This window comes from Marmota marmota, unplaced genomic scaffold, assembly GCF_001458135.2.
Source record: "Marmota marmota marmota unplaced genomic scaffold, marMar, whole genome shotgun sequence".
NCBI classification, from domain to species: domain Eukaryota; kingdom Metazoa; phylum Chordata; class Mammalia; order Rodentia; family Sciuridae; genus Marmota; species Marmota marmota.
The window spans coordinates 46,351,910-46,373,636 of NW_026000057.1; positions in this window are offsets into that span (position 1 = coordinate 46,351,910).

Genomic DNA, 21,727 nt, shown 5'->3' on the forward strand with positions numbered 1-21,727 from the left:
GTCTCCTAGGCACACTCTGAGCCATGTGGTGGGCATCTGCCAGATCTGCTTTTTGGACCCAACTTGGATTTCCCAGATCTGGGCTCCTCAACTTGTTCCCACAGCCACTAGGCAGCTATGGCATGGGGAAAAGATGGCTCCTATCTTAGCTCTCAGGGGACAATTGGGAGACTTGCAGAGTCTTTCCCACAGAAGGACATAATGTAACATACCCTCTGGGTCAGTCCACCAGTATCCTTGATCTCTGATTTCTCCATACCAAGACATACCATGAGGCTACTTGAAATGAGGGCTCTCTTAGTCCCACTCCCCACTTTGCTCATGGTGGATCAGCTCTGGCAGTTGTTGGTGCTAGTGGTGGGCTTTCTTCTTTTACTTTATTGTAAACACCTTCTGAGTCCCAAGCTGTTCTGAGATGGCTTAAATCATAGTGAAATCCCTCTTTCACCCACCATACTGAGAAGTTATTTATTTGCTTTCTTGGTTTCGTGACATGGAGCAGCTTTGCAAACTCCTCTATTCTGCCATTTTCATAGCATCCTCCACATATACTATTTCTAAAAGGGTAATATTAAATTTTTGGTAACTGTATGCATGGCTTTTGTTTTGTTTCTATCAAAGTTATAAATAAGAGACTTTTACAAGTTGTTCTCAGTGCTATTATTAGTCTATGATTTTGACAACATGTAAAATAAGTCAGAATGTACTAATTAAATCTGGGACCAAAAGAGTCTCACATTCATTAATTTTAAAAAGCCAATTTTGTTTGAAATAACAAGATAAATAAGCCTATTAAAATCAGTATTTAGAACAGAAATATTATCAAAGCTTAAAAAAGACAATTGTAAATAGAGATTATATGATTTCTTTTAGACTTACATTTCAGCATGTTTGATATTTTATACGACTTATATAGAAATGTGAAGAAAATTTGGTTGTTATTGTGTTTGATTTTGAGTAATGTTTGCAAGCACTATAAAATGTTTATTAATAGGACTAGTTTGTTGTTAGATATTAGAACAAACATAACTTAAACTCAATAGTGTCTCTCTCTCCTTATTAACAGTTCCACATTAAACTCTAAAGCACATGAATCTATGTTCCCTAAAATGTTGTTCTTATAAACTGAAAGATGCTGCTATCTAGAATTATTACTATGATGAATGAAGAGTAATAGAATGAATTGGTGTCAACTAACAGCCATTTTCACATACTACTCTTTGGTCACACTCAAAGTACCAATAATCCCACAGTAAATACATAGAAAATATTTGTTTGATTCAGGTATAATACAGACAATACCAACTATGCCATGACTCTATCTTTAATGGACATCAACTGAAAAATCTGTCAAATATTAGAGGCCTTCCAAATTTCGAGATAATAAAGTATGTGAAACCTGTTATGGAAAATTTGCCAATGTTTTCTCCACAACAAAACAAGCCCTATTTTCATACTGCAACATCTATAAATTCAGAGCCATTTTTGTCTCTATTTTATTCATTGTTTTGACTAGGTATCACATTTTTTATTATGTAAGAAATATTTGGGCTGCTATGGGAATGATCATAAAGAGCAGTCAAAATGAGAGAGTCTTATTTCTTTCGCATTCTGAGACTTATTTGGATGCTCCGCTAAGTTGGAGACTCAGGCATTTTCTATTCTGGCTCTGTAAACATTACTTGTTGTCCTTGTCCTCATTGTCCAAGAGACTTATGATCACCATATAATCTGCAAGATAGCTGAATAAAAGGGAAAGTAAAGGCCTGTCCATTTACTTTAAGAATGAAAAAACTGCACTTAACCCCTCCACTCACATCATCCAAAATTTAGTCATTTGGCTACAAGGCCTGAGATATAACTGCCTTAAGGGAGCTCAGTCAATGGTGGTAATCATTGACTAGCTTTAGACACCTGTCCAAAAAAAATTATTTGACTATGGTTAAAGGAAGAATGAATTTAGAGGATAAGGAGGTTGAAAGTTTCTAATAGTTTTTAATGGCAATAGTAAAGTTTTTTTTATAACAACAAATTTATATTTTAAAAATTATCATTANTTTCCATCTTCTAAGATCTTCTTCTATTTCTCTCTTTAGGGTTCTGTAGTTTTCATTGTATAAGTCTTTCACCTCTTTTGTTAGGTTGATTCCCAAGTATTTTATTTTTTTTGAAGATATTTTGAATGGAGTGGTTGTCCTCATTTCCATTTCAGAGGATTTGTCGCTGATATACAGGAATGCCTTTGATTTATGCGTGTTGATTTTATAGCCTGCCACTTTGCTGAATTCATTTATTAGCTCTAATAGTTTCTTTGTAGACCCTTTTGGGTCTGCTAGGTATATAATCATGTCACCTGCAAATAGTGATAATTTAAGTTCTTCTTTTCCTATTTTTGTGCCTTTAATTTCTTTTGTCTGTCTAATTGCTCTGGCCAGTGTTTCGAGAACTATGTTGAACAGAAGTGGTGAGAGCCTCTCTTGTTCTTGTTCTAGCATCCCTGTCTTGTTCCAGATTTTAGAGGGAATGCCTTCAGTTTTTCTCCATTCAGAATGATGCTAGCCTGAGGCTTAGCATAGATTGCTTTTGCAATATTGAGGTACGTTCCTGTTATCCCTAGTTTTTCTAGAGTTTTGAACATAAAGGGATGCTGTACTTTGTCGAATGCTTTTTCCGCATCTATCGAGATGATCATATGGTTCTTATTTTTAAGTCTATTGATGTGGTGAATAACATTTATTGATTTCCGTATATTGAACCAGCCTTGCATCCCAGGGATGAATCCTACTTGATCATGGTGCACAATTTTTTTGATATGTTTTTGTATCCGATTCGCCAGAATTTTATTGAGGATTTTTGCATCTAGGTTCATTAGAGATATTGGTCTGTAGTTTTCTTTCTTTGAATTATAATATGTCTTGTTTCTAAAATTAGCATTGTTATTAATGCTACATTTCAGGTTGTTTGAATTTAGTTTGTTACTTTCATGTTATATGTGAGTACTCAATCCTTCCACTGTTTTTAGTATTTGAACAGAAGTACACTCATGACACTAAAATTGGATAAGTTTTTATGTTGAGTCAAAACATACACAAAGTTAAATACATACATATAGTGATATTTTGTGGCAATAGAAGGTACAATTTTATCAGCTTATTATAGATGAAATAGTAGAAACAGTATCCATGAATCAAGAAGCCCAAGACTATTACCTTAGTTGAAGAAAGTCTGACCTAGAGCTTCCTGAAGTGGGTCATATGCTACTATGCTGAGGTACTTCTTAAGGGATTTTTCATGATTTGTTGGAATGTAAGCCCAGAAATCAAATAAAATTGAGACTCAGAATTCTCCAGATTCTCTATATTTCTTCTATTAAATCTGGTTTAGAAGAACATAGGCTAGCTTAAAACACTGTGGATATCAATGTGCTTACATTTAAAACAATGATGAATGTTTGATCACATTGATGACTAAGGAAAGAGGGAACTGAGAAGAAGAAAGTGGGCCACCAATTATTTCTTTTGTAAATATCTTAATATCTGTCATACTTTCAGTAGAACTCTTACATTTTCCCTCAAATCATTATATTATAAAGCTTGTATGTAAAACACACTAGTATTCCTAGCCATATTATGGATATGGTCCACATTCATGGGATACCATAATTTGGTTTCTATAAGTATTTACACTGAATGAAACATATCATATTGAACTTAAAAGGGAAAATAAATCTTACACATACTCAAATATACAACAGATTAAATTTATGGTAATATTTTTAAAGAATATATTTGGGTATTAGCTCTGCTAAGCAAACACTATAACAAGCGTCTTTATATTTCAGTAGCTTAACATATGCAAAGCAATGCACTTCTCATTCACATCATGAAAGAGAGCCTGGTACTGAAGCTTTTGATGAATATTCACCAGTCTCTTCAATACTTAAAGGAAACTTCATTAACAGCTGGTACATGCCTCTGGCATGTGTGCTGAGCATTCAACATCTAACCTGCTTCTTCATTCCATCCAATTACCTTGAATACTCCAAATCCCCTAAATTAATTGTCTTCATAATTAAAATATTTGGAATGACTGCTATTTTCTGAACTGAGCAATGTGACTGACCTTTGATTGTTAATTTGATCAACTCATAACAAAGCATAAGATATGCTTTTAATCTGTGAGGCTAAATTGCTTCACTGGGATTAGTTATCTACTTTACAGAATTTAATATATATAAAGAGAATATTAGATTAATAAATGGCCAAATGGAATATAGAAATAATTATCATTTATAAAATAGAATTGTAGAGTATATGTTGCAATGGTTGTTAATATAGATTTAACAGGATAATTTATGTATTTAATGAAGACAAACACATAATATCAGGCACTCTCTGATTTATTGCTCAGGACATTCTGTATGTTTTCTATATGATCCTAATATTACCATACAAGCAATTGCAGATTCTGCTGGTCAGGTGACTTTGTACTGGGCCAGACATGATAATGGACTCAACCATTCCCTTTATTGACAGGAATTTTAAGTGCTAGGCACCTGAAATTTTACTTTGTTATTAATACATGCATCTTATATATTATATGGTAGTATCATACTATCAGTTCTACAATATCAGATCATTGGGATACAATCATAAAATACTAGTCTTTTGGGCAGATAAACACTAAAATATTTTTTGGACAAGCCTCCATAATACAATAATCCTTTTCCAAACTCTTAAGTGTGTATATCTAAATGTTGTAAAATGAAGAAATAACCTAAGATTACTCAGTGCTATTTTGGAACATTATTATCTTTTGAAGGAACATACATTAGGATTCAGGGAAGTACAACCATAATATTTATGTGATTGTCAAAGAAAAGAAAGATCATTCGTGTCTAAATTTATTCTCTTTACATTTGTATTAGTTTTCCATTCATTTGGAAAAAATTACCACAGACTATCAACCTCAAAAGGACTGCTTTATTTTCTCACAGCTTCCATGGACCAGGAGTCTGGGTGTGGTGAGCAACCTGTCCAGTTATATGCCATTTTTATCAACTTATAGTCCTCTTGCAACGTCACTCACTGTCAGTGAGCTCAGTGCTGCTGCTGTTTGCTTGTCATCTGTTGGCCTGAGACTGCTCTGGCTTCTAGAATTTACTCTTCTATAATAACAGTTTAAAATATGGCTGTTTTTAAGTCCTTTGAATATAGTCTGAGGAGAGGGATAGCTGAGTCAAATGGTGGTTCCATTTCCAGATTTCCAAGGAATCTCCTTTCTGCTTTTCATATTGGCTGCACCAATTTGCAGTCCCACCAGCAATGTATGAGTGTACCTTTTTCCCCACATCCTCACCAATACTTATTGTTGTTTGTCTTCATAATAGCTGCCATTCTGACAGGAGTGAGATGAAACCTTAGAGTAGTTTGGATTTGCATTTCTCTGATTGCTAGAGATGATGAGCATTTTTTCATATATTTGTTGATTGATTGTATATCCTCTTCTGAGAAGTGTCTGTTCAGGTCCTTGGCCCATTTTTTGATTGGGTTATTTGTTTTTTCGTTGCTTAGCTTTTTGAGTTCTTTATATACCTTAGAGATTAGTGCTTTATCTGATGTTGAGGGATAAAAATTTGCTCCCAGGATGTAGGCTCTCTGTCTACCTCACAGATTGTTTCTTTTGTTGAGAAGAAACTTTTTAGTTTGATTCCATCCATTTATTGATTCTTGGTTTTAATTCTTGTGCTATACAGGTCTTATTAAGGAAGTTGGGGCCTAATCCCACATGATGAAGATTAGGGCCTACCTTTTCTTCTATTAGACACAGACCTCTGGTTTAATTCCTAAGTCATTGACCCATTTTGAGTTAAGTTTTGTGCATGGCGAGAGAGGGGCTAAATTTCATTTTGTTGCATATGGATTTCCAGTTTTCCCAGCACCATTTGTTGAAGATGCTATCTTTTCTCCAGTGCATGTTTTTGGCACCTTTGTCTAATTTAAGGTAATTGTAATTTTGTGGATTAGTGTCTGTGTCCTATATCCTGTACCATTGGTCTACCAGTCTGTTTTGGTGCCAATACCATGCTGTTTTTGTTAATATTGCTCTGTAGTATAGGTTATGGTCTGGTACAGCTATACCCAAAGGACTTAAAAACAGCATACTACAGGGACACAGCCACATCAATGTTTATAGCAGAACAATTCACAATAGCTAAACTATGGATTCAACCTAGATGCCCTTCAGTGGATGAATGGAAAAAAAAAATGTGGCACATATACACAATGGAATTTTACTCAGCAATAAAAGAGAATAAAATCATAGCATTTGCAGGTAAATGTATGGTATTGGAGAAAATAATGCTAAGTGAAGTTAGCCAATCCTCCCCCCCAAAAATGCTGAATGTTTTCTCTGATTTAAGCAGGCTGACTCATATTGGGGTAGGGAGGGGGAGCATCAGAGGAATAGATTAATTCTAGATAGGGAAGAGAGGTGAGAGGGTAAGGCAGGAGCAAGAAATTAGCAAAAATGGTGGAATGTGATGGACATCATTATCCAAAGTACATGTATGAAGACATGAATTGAGTGTCAACCTACTTTATATACAAACAGAGATATGAAAAATTGTGGTATATATGTGTAATAAGATTTGTAATGCAAAAAAATGAACATATATAAAGACATGAATTGGTGTGAACATACTTCATATACAAAAATATGAAAAATTGTGCTCTATATGTATAATAAGAATTGTAATGCATTCTGCTGTCATCTATCTAAAAAACATAAAATCAATTAAATAAAAAAAATATGGCTGTTACTTGTTTTCAAGTCAGCAGGTGATGTGTTCCTTCTTCCCCTTCAATCACCTGGAGAAAAATTCTCTGTTTGGACTATCACCTCCACTAAGAAAAACATTCCTGTTTTCATTACAGCTCAACATAATAACAAGAATGATACTTATGATATTCACAGGTTCTGCTGAAAATCAAGAGGAATTCAGGGGACAGAAATCTTGTTTTAGGATCCTGTCTTCCTCACCATTAGATACAAAATTATTAGTTTCTTTTCTGCTCTTACTAAAGATTCAAATGCATGTTTAATTTATTTTCTGAAATTTAAATATATATATGCATATATACATATATTTGGGTTTCAATTTTATTTTTTAATTGATAAATTCTATTCATTTTTCCTGTACAATGTAAAGTTTTACAGTATATATGAGCAGAACTTTTTAAACTTTTTTAAAGTGGGGCACTTACTGAGATACAATCCTAGATCTGCTTTTTTTGTTTCTAAAAATAATTTAGGATAGATCTCATTAAGTTGCCCAGGCTGGCCTTAAACTTCCTAATCTCCTGCCTCAAATTACCACATGACTGGTGTGAACTACAGGCTGTACCACTACAAGCAGTTTTTGATATTTTACATCCTTAAATTTATGTGTGTGTGCGTGTGTGTGTGTGTGTGTGTTTAAATTAGGCTATTATATTTGTACATAATTGTGGAGTTAATTTTGACCTTAATAAGTGCAGATAACATAATATGTTCTCTTTCCATCTCCAGTGCTATCCTTTCCCACCTCCCTATCCCCTTTTCTATCTTATTGGTCTTCCTTCTATTAAAAAAATTAAAAATAGAGATTTTAATATAAAGCCATATCTGGAATTATTTACCTTATGATACAATAACAACATATTCTGAGTAATATTTTTCTTTTATTGAAGATATCTCTCAAAATAAATTAGAAAATTGTCATTCTGTGATAAAATTTTGAATTTCTGTTGAGTTTAGCAGTTCTGAATTGGCTGAAATTTTAATAGAAACAATTGTATTATATATATATATATGATATATATATATGTATATAATGTATATATATGTATATATATACATATATGTATATATATATGTATATATATATATACATGTATATGTATATATATATATGTATATATATATGTATATATATATATATATATGATATATATATATATATATCATAATATATAAATTAAAGGCACCATTTGCAGTTTGAGTCTAAACACTTGGTCACAATTTGAAGTCTGTAGTTACTCTTTCTGGATTAGGCAACTATGTTATGTATCATAGAAGATAAGATGTATTCCAATGTCACTTTATAAAACAGTTGAAGAGGCGATGTTATAAGATGTAGAGCAAATTAATTTCATGTTTTCAAGTACATGCACAAATAGCAGCAAATATAGAAGAAGAGATTTCTGTGTTTTCCATTCTTATAGTAGATTTTTAATGAAATTTTACTCTGAAAAATTAAGATTAGACAAAAATATAGAAGGTAATTTAAAGAACAAAACAAACCTAAAACAAGAAGTATTCTAATTTGCATCATTACTTGAGTAATTCTTGTGGTAAATATTGTAAGTGCCAACAAGTAACTAGTTGTCATCTAATCAGACACAATGTTTGATATGTCTATTTAGATGCAAGTGCTAAGTTTATATATTTATGTTTAAGAAGTTTGCTTTTTAATATCTATGATATACAATTGTGATGATGTTCCAAGTTAACATATAGTAGTGGAATATAGGCATAGAAGTTTAGAAAAATATAAAATGTGAGGAAACAATGCAACACATATATCAAACCTTTAGTCTGTGAAAATAACATAACAATTTTCAAAAGTTAAAATATTTCATATAAGCTTTTACATTGTTTCAAGTCTACAGTGTTTGTGATTTGTTGTTGTTTGTGTCAAATTGGAAAGTGATACTTATACGGGCTAAGGAATGTCCCCCAAACCTTAAGTATTTCATGACTATACACATGTGTATTAGCAAGCAGATTTAAAAAGTTGTTCCATTGTTCTTTGTTAATCAGAATGAGTGCCTAAAAATAAATATATTTTCTTATGGGAATAATATTAAAAGGTCATCATGATAGAAATTGACTTCCATGTTTCAGAAGACAATATTTTCCTGATGAATAAATTATTGAATCCTGGTGGCTTCATTAGACCACTTGGAGAATTCTGAAACTTTCAATGCCCTTTAAAATTGCTCTTTTAAGTTTCTGAGTCTTTTATCATTGATGTTATTATTTGCTATTTCTACCATATATAAAAAAATCTGTTTTAAGGATTAACTACCCTCAAGAGAAGTAGACTCATTTTGTAACTGGTTCTATTTAACACTTTGGACATTATAGCAGGCTTTAAAGTGAAGTGAGGCCAATAGCAGATTCCTTATCTTATTTTATTTTATTTTTTACTTGTCAAAGCAATAATGTGGAAATGATACCCTTGACCTAATTTGAAGCTGCTGCAAATGATTAGCCAACTATTAAATATCATATTGTTATTTTTTTAAAATTCTGAACTGATAGCATAAATGTTTATTTTGTATACCTAGAAACAACAAAGTGAGTAAAAAGACTGTTTTGATTTTCAGAAATGTAAAAATATTCTAACCACTTTTTAAATTTCCTGATAATTTTCCTGAAATACTCCAAAAATGATTTGACATTTTAGAACACTTTTAAAAATTAATTCATAATTAGCAGAAAGTCACAAATTTTGCTCTTAAATTACCTTAATTTTTCTATTTTATACCTGTAACAAACACTATTTGAAATCCTCAGTAATGTGAACCACTTAGGATTTCAAATAGTACATATAGTAATGTGAACCACTTTATGTATCATAATTTTAAGTATTAATCACTGTTTCAGAAGACAGCTTAAATGTTATTAATAAATTCCTATTATATTAGGAAGTACAATCAAACTCCAATAGCAAGAGATACTTTTAAATGTCATCTAAGAAATAATTCCCACTGATAAGAGATAAAAGCAGCCCCTATATTCATATTCCCTGTATATGAACTACCTTATCCATCAGTCTTCAAAGGTTTACTCAGGTAAAATAAACATTCAGTTGCTCTTAGATGCCATTGGTTGACTTTGAACAGTGTATCAAGAGAAAGGATTTAGTAACCTATTGGTGTCTGATGAGTTATATGAGGTTGAAACTTGCTTAAATTGTCAAGTATGTGTACGTAGAAAGTCAAGGTCATTAACTAGGCTTAGAGAATGCTATTGAAGAACTATTTAAATTCTTAAAATATGCTCATATTTTGACCTCAAGTTATTTAACTCCTTGGCAATGTCAGAAAAGTTAAGTATATTATTTACAGTAAGGAATGAAACCCATATGTATTTTTATCTGACTAGAGTGGCCTATGCAAGTTTCAATAAATATATAGTCTTTACCCATTGAGGGATTTCTCTTCAAATAAATTGCATGTCTTAAGAAAAAAATATTTTAACTATTTCTTTTATTTTAACTAAAATTTTAACTATTTATGTTTAAATTTTATGGAATTCGTCTTTGAACTTACCTCATCTTTCCAAAAAATGATTAGTAAAAACAATAGGAGAGTGTCTAGGTCAACCTCTGAGATTAAGATTCCAGATACACAGTGACTTCTCAGGAAATAATGAATAGCTATAGAGTATCATGATCATTAGAGCAAACACACATATAATTACACCTGTAAAATAGGTAGCTCAAAGTTAAAGACAAAATATATTTGGATTCAGAACCCACAAGGAAATCACTGTTGACTGTTTTATTTATGGACGTGAAGTTCCAAAAAAAATTATCCTCTTGTATGCTGGTTTCCTGGGCTAAAATATAGACATGATATAAGGACTAGTATAAGACCTAGGACAAGGTATCAGGAGTCATTTCCCTATTTAGAAGTAGGCTACCAACTAGTAATTTTAGTGCTTTTTTTCTGCTTCTCCTTTCAAAGGATATTGAAAAACATTTAATCAGGTTTGAATGGGTCTATTTGTACCTTGAGAGGTTTAGTCTCAGTAATTCTGTCAAAATCAGTAGCATTTAATTCATAATTAAGTAGAAAATCCTGAAGGTTATTTAATTGAGCTTTCTTTAAACAAAAAAAATACAAGCATATAAATATTTTAGTTAACCTCTAATATAATTAAGACTATGACATTTCTCAGAGATTTCAAGAAAGAAGTGAGCAAGAAAACATTTTGTCTGGTTATTTCATTTTCCCCAGTGACTGATTTTTCTTTTAAGTTATCAAGAGTTCTCTCATAGAGAAGGAAGTATTTCCCTTACTTAAAAATCTAAGGTGTAAGTTGCAGACTATCATGGTTATCTAAAACTTCTAAGATCTGTGCATATTAGTATTTTACTGATTATGAAAAAGATAATATACTTTCAATCTGGCATCCACCCCAGAGGCCAATATATTAAAGTCTTGTTTGTGCTATTGAGAAGTAGTGTATCCTTTAAGAGGTAGGTCTAGATTTTAAAACTCTTTTGTAGATTGACTGCAGTTATTTTCTTATGTTTGTTGAATCTTCCTAACTAATAAATATTTTATTTACATGCTATAGAAACATGGGAATGATAAAGAGTCCATTGCCAGATCTCCAAATTTCTTTGAACATTTAAAAGAGCATTATAGTAAATGCAAATGTTTCAATAAATCAGTGATTTTCATATAAAACAATTAGATGTTCATACCTCATTCCTTAACTTCGAGGAGAGAGAGGCTTTCAGTTAACATATCTATACATATAATAAGCAATAAACTTTGAAAAAATAATTATCTTGTGCTAAGTTTCTAAAGAGAAGAAATTAAATAGTTGAGAAATTAAGATATTTCAAGGTGAGATCAAGAATCTGATTTTTCATTTATTCTTAAACTTGTCAAAAATCATTTCTAAAAAGTTAATAGAAAAACTGGCAAATTATATTATCAATGCAAATTATATTATCAATTAAAAATCTGTGTCAATCAGGTTTTCACCACAGTAACAGATATCTGAGATAAATAATCATTTAAGAAGGAAAATTCTGTTTTGACTCTATCATAGTCTTTTGCTCCTGTGTGTTAGGCCTGTGCTGGCAAAGTACATGATGGTGGTAGTGCATGGTGGAGAAATTTGGTTACCTTATGGAAGCTGAGAAGCAGAAATGGAGGAAGAGGAAGAAGTCAGGGTCTCCTTATCTTCTTTTAGGGCAGTCATCCAATATCCTAACTTCCTTCCTTTAGAACCCACCAAAAATAGGGCATATTAATTGTTGAAATCAAAGGAATCCCCTGCTTAATAAACTGAAGACAAAGTCACTGTTTCCACATCAAGAGTTTTAGCCATGAAAGAACCTCCACTTGAGCTAAGAATTGTCAAATCTCCAAATTTCCAACAGAAATGCCGTGATAAAGTAAAATTTAATGCCATAAACTATAACACTATTTTATCCAATTTTTAATGATATTTCAAAAGAAAAAATAGTTAAAGATAAGATGTGGTCTCCTGGCTTAAATAGTTAAAAGCAAGAATTTCATGGCAAGAATTTAATTGGGATTGCAAAAAATTCATGAGATTATAATTGGAAATTTATAGAAAAAGAACATGAGAGTCTTGAAGCATGTTTAACATTGAAATTTTTTATGTAACACTATACTATTTTCATAAAAGAACTATTTGTATAGTGAAATAGTTGATCAATCTGGATAATTGTGTTTTCAGAATGTTCCTGAAACAGATAATGATATTGTTTATTAGTGTATGTTGGTGTTTTTCACTTTGCATCACATAAAAATATCTTACACAGACTTCTTATGAACTACAGGCTTATTTTGGATCATGGTTCTGCAAGTTCAAGCCCAATGTTGGGTTTTCCCAAGGGCTTGTCCCCCTGCTGAGGATGGCAAGAGATGATAGGAGCTCATGTCAGTGAGTGCTTTCATCCTGAGCTAAGAAGGATCTGAGAGGCTCCTTTATTCTCTTTTAAAAGAATGTTCTCAGTGTTTTAAGGACATTCTACTAGGTCACACCTCTTAAAGTTCTGTAGTACCTCCTATACCATTATTCTTGGGACCAAATCCTTAATGTATGGACCTCTAGGGAAACACTATCCATATTCCTACTGTGTTTGCATTCTTACTTTCCTGGAAAATACTTCTCTAGAGTACATAGTCAAGCAATTTGGATATTTCCAATTTCTCAACCTCAAAAGCTATATCATGGTGGTCCAGGTTGGAATCCTCCATCATAAAATAGAATTACTTGGTCATTATTTCCATTGAAAAGAAGTTTTCAGCGTAACTGTATGAATATTTATCATATTCAATACTAATTCTAATTTTTTTCTTTTGTCCCAATAAATTTTTTTAAAAATATTTTCTGATATTAAATCATTCCTTCCATTCTACAGATAAAATTTATTTGATATAAGATAATATATACATTTCAAGCATATGTTTTGTATGTTCATATGTATGTTATATACTGTAAGTTTATGTATGCATAACATTATTTCTTCACAATATACTTTTTATATACAAAAAGATTTATACAATATATAGTATGCATCATAAAATAGTCAATCACTGTAGTACTCTCCACTTACCATTCTTCACCTCAGAATTAATACTGTTAAATACATACCTATATATATATATTTTTTTTTTTGAGAGAGAGAGAGAGAATTTTTTATTTATTTATTTATTTATTTATTTTAGTTTTTGGTGGACACAACATCTTTATTTTTATGTGGTGCTGAGGATCCAACCCAGTGCCCCGCACATGCCAGGCGAGCGCGCTACTGCTTGAGCCACAAACCCAGCCCCACATACCAATATTTGAATGACTGTGTTACCAACTGTACCTTTAAAATGAATGGGTAAATTGTCCATTTTTTCTATATTTTGGACATATTTAAAATAATCATCAGTAAAATTGTATCATCCTTAAAGTTATGCTAACATCTTTAGCTGGTAAAAATAAATTGATATTTATATATTGGAAAAAGTAAAAGATAGAGTTTAATAGAGTTTTTCTGTAAAAATAAAATTATTCCTGACTTTTCAGCATGTGAATCTATTCTCAAATAACTTTGTTTATTGAACTACAGATTATATATCAAAGTTTAAAAATACTTAGTATATAGCAGTATGACTATATGTGTGTATCTGAGTTGAAAAGAACTCTGTTATATTAGTACTCATTTATTTTTCCCATTTGTAAATTTACAATTTTTTGGTTTAGTTTTATATATTTTAGTATTCTTATTTAAATTATCTAAGTAATTTACCAGTATTTGATATAATTCTAAGATTGATTTGTATTTATAAATTTAATATTTACAACTCTAAATTATAGAATTTAAACTTGCAAGGATAATTAAAACATTTTTCTTCTTCCTTAGGTTTTTGTCTTTTTTTCATTTTGCAATTTATAGAATTTTATTTATTTATTGTTTTATAAAAAATATTTAAGACAAAATGTATCCCTGTAAATGTAACTTTGGAAGTCTTTGATACATTTAATGAGTTTTGATACATTTAATTTAGTTTTGACTACAAGTATTATCACCCACATCACACAAGGGCAATGGAATGGGGTTCACCCCCTATGTTTGAATGGGTTGGCTAAGAAATAAAAGCTAGGAAAAATAGAATGGCAAAATAACCACATGACACAGAAAGTAGTTTCAAAGCGTGGGCAGGATGAGCAAGCTGACCACATGGGTTGGCTTCTAACAAAGAAAGGATCCTGCATTTGCTTTATTTGTATTGGAAAACATCAAAGGTTCTTCACAAAAGTTGGATGAAGGTGGGGGCAGGTAGGCTGCTCAGTTCCTAAGGAGTTATGCCAAATCTCTGGTACTGCTGTATGGGACCTTTCTAGCAGAGGGAGGGGAAGGTCATATTGATTGGGTAGACTGTCTCTGTGGGAGTGCCTTGGGAAGTTCCCAAAGCTAGACCTATCCCTTCCCTGGCTGCAATGCCAAAAAAAAAGTCCTTCACACATTTTATGGATGGTACCCCACAAAATATTTTGAAAATTTAGGAAAATCAGGCACCCTCTAAAACTCATATATATACAAACAAAATATTTTGACTGTGAAGGTAATAAAATTGCTACATATCACTGATATTAATTCTGACATGAAGTGATGGGGATGGACAATCAGCCTACAGCTTCATTCTATTTGATATACAATGTACAAACATTTTATATAAAAATAAATGTGTTGTGAAGTAATGGTTACAATATTCTGAGGATTGGATATACACAGAACAGCATAAGAATTATTACCATGTGATAAATAATGTGCTTGCTGCTAAAGCATGCAAGGTTTTGTCTCTAACTGCATCACAATGGTGACTGGATTTGATGATGGAGTCAACAATGTTTTATAACAGAAAGCCTGTTACATAGAAGACATTTGATAAATTGTGGTTGATCTCCTATTGCCACCAAATAATAAAATAAATTATTCCCTTTACTCTGTAACTATTTTATCTGGGGAATAACGGTCAGGTGTGTTTGCCACATTTAAAGGAGATATAAGCAATCTATTGTCTATAGGTACACCTTCCCACCCTCCCCAGTACCTCTCTTTCCTCTGGCACCACCTATAGAACACTACAGAACAATGTCAGTGATGGCAAAAGCAGCAGTTACATTGTAAAAGACTCCTGTGGGAGGGATGGGAGCAGTCTCTTGTGGCCCTCACAGTGTCAAAGGAGACTTTAGTCAAATATGAACATCTCCAAGTGAGAAAAAAAAGGTGTTCCACAGGATATAGGGAGAAAAGACAAATAATATGACTAAAATACCTCTAAAAGAGATATTAGTTGTAAGTTTAGTAAAGTAAGGTCTCAGTCCCAACATAAAATGGTACATGACTATTGATTCTTATCTGATCTCTGCTTTGACATCTAGCTATGAATTTCCACAAATATTTTTTCATATTTAGTTCACTGTAAAATAAATCAATTATTTTACCTCTTCCTCTTAATTTACATTTCAAAATAATACTATGAATTGAAGATGAAAATTTAGAGAGCAGAAATAATTTAATTAGTGGAAACCCAGGAATTTTTAAGCAAATGCTTTTATATTACTAAATATAACTACTTCTTATGAGTATTTCATTATGTTGCCTATTGTTGAACAGTCACAATTTTCATAACTTTTAGAACAACTTTACGAGTGCCATTTCATATCCTGTGATGCAACTTTTAACAAATTATATTAAAAATAATAAGAACTCTTTAGTAACTACTCATTAAGGATGTGATTCACTAAAAATGTTGTATACATTATTTAATTAACTCTGTTAGTGATGTGTTAAATAAAAAAGAGGAGCTCATTTGTCAAGAGAAAACTGAGGTTTAGGGAAGTCAGGAAATTTTCCAGGGTTTTACATTGAGTAAATGCTGGAACAAGAATAAAAGATTCACATACAACCTTAAAGCCTGGCTTTTCAAGCACTTTATTATTCTGTACTCTTATATCACCATTTTTATGACTCATTTTACCAGTTTTTCCATGTAACACTGCATTTTGTTACTTTAAAGCAGTACCATCTAACAGAAATTCCTATAACAATGGAAATAGCAAAGGAAATAGCCTATATAAACTCTGACCAATGCCATCATTCATATGTGTCTATTAAGTTATTGAAATTTGGCTATTGTAATTGGAACCTGAATTTAAAATTATGTTTAATTTTAATTAATTGGAATAGAAATGGTCACATGTAGTTAGTGGTAATCACATTGTACAGACTAGCCTACAATGGAAGTATAACTTCTCTTTTAAATATTGTTTTTGAAATAATAAAGGTATAAGAGATTAATCAAATAAATTATCAGAATACATGAAAACTTTAAAAGGATGTATTCTTGGACATTTTCCAACATTTTTTACAGCCTTTTATATATTGAAATATTTTGGTCAAGAGAAAGACTATTTTACAATAATTTTAATATATGTTTATATATTTTTCTCAAAACAAGTATACTGTTTATAAAGAACAATTTTGATTGTCTGAATTCTTGGCTACTTGTAACACATAAATATGGATATAGAGATATTATTCATCTCCACATTAGCTAGCTGTAAATAAGATATATTTAAATTTTTATTTTTTATTATAAAGTATTATCTCATCATCAAATTAATCTTGTACTAACAAGCAGAACTTAGATACACATTAATTGCAAACTAGAACAGAAATAGTCTTTATGCTTGTACCAAATAATCACATAACTTTTGTTGGCAATCATTTTATATTTTCATATCTTCAAAATTAACATGTGTCAGTTATGTATTTGCTGTTTTTTAAAACTAAAATTTTATAAAACAATTTTCTAACTTTTGACAATACTTTTTATATCTCTGCTAATCATATACTAACTTCTGTGTTTTATGAATTGGGTCTTCAGATATTTTTAAAGAGGCACACTTACATATCAAGTCTCCTTTTCTGCGAAACCAGAAATATAACCCCCCCAAAAAACTTTTGGCCAACCAAGAATTCTACTCATATACTTGAAAACACTCATTTAGTGAACTGATAGTGTTAATTATAGAATCTTTTTTTTAATGTAGTTGCTTAGTAACTCTACAATTAGTCATCCATTTTACATAGGAAAAAAAATTATTCCATGCAAGTGCTAAATATTACTTGACTTGGAAAATGTGATAAATGTGAATGTGGTATGAATATAGCAGGGTGTTCAGTTATAAAATTTAAATATTTAAGGAGATTGGGGCAGGAAAAAAATCCTGATATATCAGCCTTAAGAGGAAAGAACATTAACCTTGATATAGATGTAATGGAAATTTTGTCATAATAGATGATTTATCCCTGCCATAGATAACCTTGCTGTCCTCAGAAACTATGTTTAGACATCCAATTATCTCCAACTGAAGACACAGGTTTAGAAACAAAATAATAAGCTCATTCAAATTAGTTGAACAACAACTGTAAGAACTATTCTCTATTTAGATTATAAGTTCTTTAAAAGTTATTAATGATGTAATAAATAAAATGGATATAAATAGGAATGTATATGAATATATAAAGAAATGGTTAAAATCAGGCTTTAAAGTTAGAATATACAAATAATACATATTTATTATATATATGTAATATATATAATATATATAAAGTCATATATATTATATGTATATATAATATATGTATAAAATCATATGCCACATAACAATGTTTGTGTCAATGACAAACCACATGAATGGCAGTGATCCCATAAGATAATATTGCTAAATAAAGTCACAGCAACCTTAGTTTGTATAGTAAATTCTGTGATTTAAAAAAAAAAGTATGTTTTAATTAGTTGTACATGACAGTAGAATGCATTTATGCACTTTGATATACATAGATGAGGTATAATTTCTCATTTTTCTTTTTGTACATACTGTAGAATCACATTGGTCATGCAGTCATATGTGTACATAAGATCATAATGTCTGTGTCATTCTTCTATCCTTCCTATCCCCATGTTCTCTCCTTTCCCCTCCCTTCACTCCCCTCTACCTAATCTAAAGTAATTCCATTTTTCCCTAATACCCCAACTTATTGTAAATTATCATCTGATAGAAGACATTCAACCTTTGGTTTATTGGGATTGGTTAATTTTGCTTAGCATGATATTCTCCAGCTCCATCCATTTACTGGCAAATGCCATAATTTAATTCTTCTTTAAATGAGTAATATTCCGTTGAATATATATATACCACATTTTCTTTATCCATTCATATATTGAAGGACACCTAGGTAGGTTCCATAGTTTAGCTATTGTGAATTGAGCTGCTATAGACATTGACATGGGTGCATCACTGTAGTATGCTGATTTAAGTCCTTTGGGAAACAAGACTTAGGAATGGGATACCTGGGTCAAATGCTAGTTCCATTCTGGGTTTTCTGAGGACTATCCATACTGCTTTCCAAAGTGGTTGAACCAATTTGCAGTCCCATTGGCAATGTATGAGTGTAACTTTTCCCCACATCTCACCAGCATTTATTGTTGCTTGTATTCTTGATGATTGCTATTCTGACTAGAGTGAGATGAAACCTTAGAGTAGTTCTGATTTGCAATTCTCTAACTGCTAGAGATGTTGCATTTTTTCATGTATTTGTTGATCAATTTCATTTTTTCTTCTGTGAAGTGTCTGTTCATTAATTGGGTTATTTGTTTTTTTGGTGTTAAGCTTTTTGAGTTCTTTATATAACCTAGAGATCAATGCTGTATCTGAGATGCTTGTAGTAAAGATTTTCTCCAAATCTGTAGGCTCTCTCTTCACATTATTGTTTGTTTCTTTTGATGAGAAGAAGCTTTTTAGTTTGAATCCATCCCATTTATTGATTTTTGATTTTACTTCTTGTGCTTTAGGGGTCTTGTTAAAGAAGTCAGATCCTAGGCTGACATAGTGAAAATTTGGGCCTACTTTTTCTTCTAGTAGGTATAGGGTCTCTGTTATAATGCCTAAGTCTTTGATCCACTTTGTGTTAAGTTTATCTTAAATTATCATCACTTAAAATATGCATGATGGAAATATTTGTCTAATTGGAAAATTGGTAGAAAACAACAACAAAAAATTAATCACAGAAGAAAACAAACATTATTGTAATATTGTAACTGTGTATGTTTTCATAATAGAGTATTTTAGAAAGTGAACATCAAGCTGCATATAAGAAAATTATTTTTTCAATGAACACATTGAAAATGGTTTAGGTAACCAAAGTATGTGTAACAACATATCAATGAAATAAAGTTAAACAATCAATAGATAAAGGATAAAGATATGATCAGTCATTTCACAATTAAAAAAAAAACATAATTTGGATCATAACCTCAGAGAATAAAATAAGCAAGCATTAAAGTGTAATTAAGCCAGGTATGGTTGCATGCACCTATAATCCCAGTAGCTCACAAGGCTAAGGCAAGAGGGTCACAAGTTCAAAGCCAGTCTTACAAATTTAGCAAAGCCCTATGCAAACCTGTCTGAAAATTTAAAATAATAATAATAATAATAATAATAATAATAATAATAATAATGGCTAGGAATGTGTCTCATTGGTTGAGCACCCTGAATTTAATCTCAAGTCTCAAAATTAATTAATTAATTAATCAAAAATTTTAAAAAGGAATTAGATGGTATTAAAAAATTGTGTTATAACTGCCAGATTAGAAAAATAGTAATTAAATGTTGATTTAAGTGGGAAAAGGAACTAAACAGACACTTCTCAAAAGAAGACATATGAACAGTTAACAAATATATGTTCATCATCTCTAGCAATTAGAGAAATGCACATTAGTTCCTTTGTCTATTTATTGTTTGGGTTTTTTTGTTTTATTTGGTGGTAAACTTGTTGAGTTCTTTGTATATCTTGGAGAATAATGACCTATCTAAAGTGCAGGTGGCAAAGATTTTCTCCCATTCTATAGACTCTCTCTTCTTGCTTTTGATTATTTTGATTATTTTCTTTGCTGTGAAGAGGTTTTTTAGTTTTATACAATCCTATTTATTGATTTTGGATTTTACTTCTTGTGCTTTAAGAGTCTTGTTAAGAAAGTAGATTCCTATGATGACATGTTAGAATGTTGGGCCTACATTTTCTTCTAGTGGTTACAGGGTTTCTGGTCTAATTATAAGAGCTTTGATCCACTTTGAGTTTAGTTTTGTGCAGGATGAGACATAGAGGTTAAATTTCATTTCACTACAGACACTTCTCAAAAGAAAAAGAATAACTGGCAACAAATATACAACAAATATATGAAAAATTGTTCACCATCTCCAGTAATTAGAGAAATGCAAATTAAAAGTACACTGAGATTTCACCTTGCTCCAACCAGAATGGCAATTATCAAGAATACAAGTGACAATAATATTGTTCAAGTTGTGAGGAAAAGGATACACTCATACATTGCTTTGGGACTGCAAATTGGTGCCACCACTCTGGAAAGAAGTATGGAGATCCCTAAAAAATCTAGACATGGAACCACCATATGACCAAGTTATCCCACTGTTCAATATATATCCAAAGGAGTTAAAATCAGCAAACTACAGTGCTGCAGCCAGATCAATGTTTATAGAAGCACAATTTAAGTTAGCTAAGCTACGGAACCAACATAGGTGCCTCTCAACGTATGAATGGGCAAAGAAAATATTATATATGTAATATTATAAATATAAAATATTATTCATAATATTTTCTTATATATATAATATGTATATGTACATACACACACACACATAAACATACACACATTTACTCAGCCATAAAGAATTTGCCAGTAAAGAGATGGATCTAGAGATTATCATTTCAAATGAAATAAGCCAATCCCAAGAAAACAAAGGTCAAATGTTTTCTTTTATATGTGGAAGTTAACACACAATAGTGGGTGGGTGGGGGGAATAGAATTTCAGTGGAGTAGAAAAAGGGAAATAAAGGGAAAAGAGGGGGAATGGGAAAAGGAAAGACAGTGGAGTGAACCTGACAGAACATTCCTATGCACATATATGACTATGTCTGTGAATATCACCATTGTGTACATCCATAAGAAACTAATCTAAAAGAAGTAAATTTGGAGTAAATTGAAGAAATATCAACAGAGGTAAGGGAGCAGTAGGTGGGGGGTAGGAAGAGGAAGAAAAGTTAGGAGAGGAAAGAGGATGTGAACAGAGGGCAAATGACAAGCCATTAAATAACCATTACTAAATTTCCATCCACATAGGGATTCAAATAGTTTACCCTCCACACTGAATTTCATTGGAAGTCACTAACATAACATTCTTAGTACATAAAGAGTAAACAAGAAAAAGGAAAGTACACAACTCATGAAAAAAATGGACTCAACAAGCTTAAGGGTGGCAATACAGA